This window comes from Sapajus apella, unplaced genomic scaffold (assembly GCF_009761245.1).
Source record: "Sapajus apella isolate SASKATOON/1434 unplaced genomic scaffold, GSC_monkey_1.0 scaffold3882, whole genome shotgun sequence".
NCBI classification, from domain to species: Eukaryota; Metazoa; Chordata; class Mammalia; order Primates; family Cebidae; genus Sapajus; species Sapajus apella.
Window position 1 is genome coordinate 1 of NW_022440808.1, and position 6,435 is coordinate 6,435.

A 6,435-nucleotide genomic window follows, 5' to 3' on the forward strand; every position below is an offset into this window, starting at 1 on the left:
TGGGGAAAGCTGCAGGGTGGAGAGTGAACCTGGGGCATCTAAGCCCCGCATAGAGCCCAGCACAGACCCGGCCTTGCACCTACTAGAACTTCAGGAATGTCCTTCATGCTCTGCTGTGGGCTGAGTAAGTCACATGATTACCTTGTACAATGCTAGAGATTTGTATTTTTATCCCCATTTTTTGGATGAGGAAATGCTTCAGATAAGGCTCCACCTTGTTAAATAAATAGGATGTATGGAAAAATAGACTGCAGAAAAGGGGAACTCATTTAGCTCATACGTGGTAGAGATTGAAAATTAACCTCTCAGTACAAAGCATTCGTGGGCAGAGGTGTTAATTTTCTTAAAGTGTAGAAAGAAGAGACTTGTTGCTTCCTGAGGCTGCGTCAGGGTGTTGGGTTAGGCAGGTACTGATGCCAACTGTCATTTCACCCTCCTCTTCCCCTCTGAACACAGACCCTTGGGTCCTTCTCTCTCATGACATTGATGAGAAATCTCATTCAGGGCAGGCTAGGGATGCCAGGATCTGGACTCAGGCCTCCTCAGCATGGCCTAGGCCTTGCACGCTGAGGCTCTGAAATCCAGGAAAAATGGCTGACCCATGGACACTTCCTCAAACTCTGCAGCGGATGTGATTCTGGATCCAGACACGGCAAACCCTATCCTCCTTGTTTCTGAGGACCAGAGGACTGTGCAGCGTGCCAAGGAGCGTCAGGATCTACCAGACAACCCTGAGAGATTTGATTGGCATTTTTGTGTTCTCGGCTGTGAAAGCTTCATGTCAGGGAGACATTACTGGGAGGTGGAGGTGGGGGACAGGAAAGAGTGGCATATAGGTGTGTGTAGTAAGAACGTGCAGAGAAAAGGCTGGGTCAAAATGACACCTGAGAACGGATTCTGGACTATGGGGCTGACTGATGGGAATAAGTATCGGACTCTAACTGAGCCCAGAACCAACCTGAAACTTGCTCAGCCCCCTAGGAAAGTGGGGGTCTTCCTGGATTGTGAGACTGGAGATGTCTCATTCTACAATGCTGTGGATGGATCGCATATTCACACTTTCCTGGACATCTCCTTTTCTGAGCCTCTGTATCCTGTTTTCAGAATTTTGACCTTGGAGCCCACTGCCCTGACCATTTGCCCAGCGCCAAAAGGAGTAGAGAGTTCCCCGGATCCCGACCTAGTTGCACCTGATCATCCTCTAGAGACACCAGTGGCCCCGGGCTTAGCTAACCAAAGTGGGGAGCCTCAGGCCGAAGTAACGTCCCTGCTTCTCCCTGCCCAGCCTGGAGCTGACAGCCTCCCCCTTCACAGCAACCAAGCAGAGGCATAAGACTGCAGACATACACTGAAGCACTTTACTGATGATACTCATTCAATTATTCATACGATAGTTGTTTGGGTTTGGTACCACTTATTGTCCCCTTATACAGATAAGGAAACTGGGGTGCAGAAAAGTGAATTCGCTTTACAAAGTAGACATGACTAGTGAACAACAGAGCTGGGATCTATTCATCAATGACTAACATTAGTAGAGAATTTTAAACGTTCTGACTGCCGTGTTATGAGCTTTGGTGGCTGTTACTCCTTTAATCCTCACAGCACTCTGTCAGGTAGTCTCATTTTATGAGTATGGAAGCTGAGGCAGGGTGACATTAAGTAACCTGCATAACTCATACGGTAATTTGTGCAGTTGGGAGACGTTCAGCCTCAGTCCCTGGCCACTTGCCCATTCTTTTCCAGCCTGATTCTTCCCCCATGGGAAGAATCCACCTGTAGCCCTGAGGTTCCCTTCCCAGGACAGCTCCAGGGTGGGGATCATTGTAGGTGGTTGTGGGGTTGACGCCCCTATTGACTCCTTCCCAGCTGATGGTCAGAGCCTTAGACCCAGCACTCCTTGGATTAGCTCTGCTGAGTGTCTTGGTTGAGAGAATAACCTCACGGTACCCACATGACACGTGACTTGGAAGGAGACTCGAGGCCACACTCAGTAAATAATGGTGCACAGGTGTGCCCACTCAACAACTATGCTGAGTGACCATGCAGCCAGAGCCAGGCTTCTTGCAGTCAGGGTTTCCAGGCAGAGCTAATACCCTAAAGATTCTCTGTGATGCAGGAAATGTAGATGAAGGAAGCTAGAACTACAGGGATGATGATGATGGTGATTAGAGACAGAGTCTCTCTCACTCTGTTGCCAGGCTGAAGTGCAGTGTCGCGATCTCAGCTCACTGCAACAACCTCGCGGGTTCAAGTGATTCTCCTGCCTCAACCTCCTGAGTAGCTGGGACTACGGGCACAAGCCACCATGCCCAGTTGATATTTGTGCTTTTACTAGAGATAAGGGTTAACCATGTTGACCAGGATCGTCTCGATCTTTTGACCTTGTGATTTGCCTGCCTCAGACTCCCAAAGTTCTGGGATTACAGGGTTGAGCCACTGCACTGGCCTACAGGGATATTTTAAATCCTGCCATGGACTCTGTCTCCAGAAAACAGGTCTGTCCATCCCTGCTCATTGGTGAATGTTAAACCAATATTCCTTTCAACTGCTGCATGCTAGAGAAAACTACTCCTCATTATCATCACTATTATTGCTCCCCACCGTATCCCCTCTACTTGGCATGTGCTTGTCAAGTTCTAGTTTTCAATAAATTTGTGAATAATGCTTACTCTTCAACTTGGCTTTTTCTAGATTCCGGTGTTTACTCAGCACAGTAGAGTAGTCCACACACCTACTATACTCCCCATAGTGTCGGTTTACCTCACTGCAGCGTTTTCACAAAACCTTTATTGTATGTATTTTCTTCTGCTGTCATGATAAATTACCACAAATTTTTAGACTTAAAGTAATACAAATTTTAGGTTCACAGTTGTATAGGTCAGAAGTCCAATAGAGATCTCACCAGGTTAAGATCAAGGTGTCTGCATGCTGGATTCTTTTCTGGAGCCTCTAGAGAACAATATGTTTTCTTGTTTTTTCAGATTGCTGGCAGAATTCAGTTCCTTGCAATTATAAGACAGAGGTCCCAGTTGCTTACTAGTTACAGCTCAAGGCTGTTCCCATCTCTAGAGGCTGCTGTGCTTCGGCTCCCAGCTCCCTTCTTGCATCTGCAAAGCAGAAACTGTGCACTGAGGACCTGTCAATCTTTGAAGTTTTTCTGGTTCTTTTTCCATTGCATCTTTCTGATTCTTTTGCCTTCTACTTTTGAGAATTCCTGTGATAAGATTAAGTCCACGTAGAATAATCATCATATTTTAAGGTCCATAGACATTTGGGGGGACTATTGACAATATTTGCCACTTAGAAATTTCTTCCACCAGATACCCTAATCATCTCACTGGAGCTCAAAGTTCCACAGATCTCTAGGGCAGGGACAAAATGCCGCCAGTCTTTTTGCATAGCAAGAGTGACCTTTACTCCAGTTCCCAACCAATTCGTCATCTCTATCTGAGACTACCTCAGCCTAGACTTAATTGTCCATATCACTATCAGCATTTGTTCAAAGTCATTCAACAAGTCTCTAGGAAGTTCCAAACTTTCTCACATTTTCCTGTCTTCTTCTGAGCCCTCCAAACTGTTCCAACCTCTTCCTGTTACCCGGTTCCAAAGTCACTTCCACATCCTTGGATATCCTTATAGCAGTACCCCACTCTACCAGTACCAATATACTGTACTAGTCTGTTGTCATGCTACTATGAAGGACTGCCTGAGACTGGGTAATTTATAAAGGAAAGAGGTATAATTGACTCATGGTACGACTGGGGAGGACTCAGGAAATTTACAATCATGGCAGAAGTGGAAGCAAACACGTTCTTCTTCACATGATGGCAGAAAGACGAAGTGCTGAGCAAAAGAGGGGGAAATGTCCCTTATAAAACCATCAGATGTCATGAGAACTGACTATTATGAGAACAGCATGGAGGTAACTGCCCCCATGATTCAATTACTTCCCACTAGGTCCCTTCTACAATATATGGGGATTATTGGAACTGTAATTCAAGATGATATTTGGCTGGAGACACAGCCAAACCGTATCACGTGGTTTCTTGCTAAGCTACCTGATAAGCAATCAATTCTATTCCTGCCCATAACACATATGTTTCCCTCTGGTACAGGTCAGCTTTGGCAGAAGATGAAACTTAGCTTAGCTAGATACTTCTGGAACAAGCTGCTTCAGAAGCCCTGGGCTTTATTTCTTCAGATAAAAAATCTGAAGCCAGATCTCAGCCTGATCAGCCAAGCTTTTGAATCCCTACAACCTCCTCTTCTGTTTCTTCCAAAGAACTGCTTAGGCTTGGCTGGAATGATCAAATACTTATTATGATTTTATCCTCATTAGCCACTCAGCCTAGAATCCAATTTTAATTATGCTGCAGAAGCATCAAGTGATGGGTGAGACTGCTGTTTCAGTTTAAGGGTCAGTCGAATAGAAAAAGCGGTTCTTAGTAATGTCTTTAGTTTATTCTCGTCAAAGAGCTTCCTCTGCAGATGAAACCTACTAGTTCTTCCTTCCTGGTCCTTGAACTTCTAACCTGGAGTGGTTTAATCTTGCTGCCATCTCTCTCTGGCACTCTAGTGCCTAATGATTTCAGAAACTGGGCCACACTGTGGGGGGAATAACCTTACCCTTAGCACGTCACTCACTCACTGAACAACAGCTGAGAGCAGAGCTTAGGCCTGGGCCCTATAAGGAGAGAGGAATCACATGCTGCAGAGGTCTGTCCTGAGGAGCAGGTACTCTAGCCACAGCAGAGACACAGTTGATGCCTGGATCACAATAATAGAAGACAGGACATGAGAACAGCAAAAGATGTGGGTGTCAGAAGAGGCTGAGAACACTTCAGGCAGGAGCACTGAGTTGTGCTCAGAGGAAGTAGGCATGAAGGCTGGGCAGGATTTTAAGGGCAGAGATGGAGCAAACAATTCAAGTGAAAGACATGGCATGGAAAGGGAGCGCTGGCCACAGGGAGTGCAACGTTGTGACGCAAGGCCACTGTGGAGCCATTGCTAGTGTATTAATGCAAAGCTTGGAATTGAATCGGAAGGGAATTTGAGGCCTCCAGACTAAGCATTTAGTCACTTGAGGGGGATATTCACAACTGGGAGCCGGGAAGATTATTCTGGAAGATATCTTTACAATGTCAAGATTGGAGTCTGTGGGGAAGGGATTACCTTTTGGGGAGGACGGTATGTGTTCCCGTGTCTGTGTGTGTGCTGGTGTGTGTGGTCCTTGGACCCAACCCAAACACCTACTGGCAGAAGGAAATGGCCAACTAGAAAGTTTTGCTCACTTTCATCTTCTGCCCCCACCAGAATGCCACCTCCCTGAGGAAAAGGGTTTTTGCTGCTCACTCAATATCCTCAGCACCTCTTATCCAATAGCTCTGGAATGAATGACAAGACCTTCATAACAGCTAGTGCAACTGCTGTCTCCTTTCCTTTGCTACCCCTCCCTCTCCAGCCATGCCTGCTTCCCCCAAGCCCTTCCGCGCTCCGGGCCCAACCTCAAACCCAGCAACTTGAACAAGAGTCGTCTGGCTTTGGAAAGAAGGCGGCTTATGTTTTCCTCCTCATGTTTCCTCCCCAGCAAAATCGTTCGCTGCATTCAGAAGCCTCTCCTTGTGGATACCAGCAAGGGCACCAACCTCGGGGACACTCCTCGGGGAATCTCAAGGCTTGAGAGAGAAAGAGAGAGAGGAGAGAAAAAGTAACTTGCTTTCGAACAAAGAAAAAGTAAATAAAAAGACCCAGTAGCAATTTGCTACTTGAGATTTCTGATTCCGTGTATTCTACCTAGCAACTGCTGAGAAATAAGGCTCGACCCCATTGGCTGGTTCACTTACCCGCGGCCAATCCTGGCTCGAAACTATTTAGGGAACTCCTGGGAACCTGCGGACGCCGGGAGAATCAGATTCCGGTATCGCCATAAGTGGGACGTGAGGACTTTTTGTCCTCTTTAGGGACGGTTTGTGTCTAGTAGTGCCCGTGCCCCTGGGCAGGTTGGAGAGAAGGACGGCTGGAGAATCGTCATGTGAGGACCAGAGGAGAAAAGACGCCAAGTTAATTCTACAAGGTGCGGAGGGGAGGGGAGGCGCCACAGCTCCGGGGCGGGCGGTAGGGGGAGCGGCATCCGCTGTGGACGCGAGCGCGGGGCCTGGGAGAGGGAGGCCACGGCGGGGAGGCGCGGGCTCGCCGGGCTTTACCTCGCGTGGCCTGGCCTGGGTGCGGGAGCGGGAGCGGGAGCGGGAGCGGGAGGGGGAGGGGAGGGGAGGGGAGGGGAGGGGGAAAGGGGAAGGGAAAGGGGAAGGGAAAGGGAAAGGGAAGGGGGGGGAAGAGTCCAGCGGCCACAGAAGAAAGCGGACGCTGGCCAGAGAAGTGAGTGGAGGAAGGCGGGAAACGGCCCACTCCATCTTTGCCCTGATTGCTTATTCCATG

At 48.1% G+C, this 6,435-nt stretch overlaps 1 pseudogene across 1 annotated transcript; it reads left to right on the forward strand.

The window, feature by feature from the left end:
- Positions 1–6: 6 nt before the first annotated feature.
- On the forward strand, positions 7–2,676 carry LOC116547629 (annotated as a pseudogene). Its single transcript, XR_004267124.1, has one exon. The product of XR_004267124.1 is annotated as a butyrophilin subfamily 3 member A3 pseudogene (transcript).
- Positions 2,677–6,435: the final 3,759 nt, after the last annotated feature.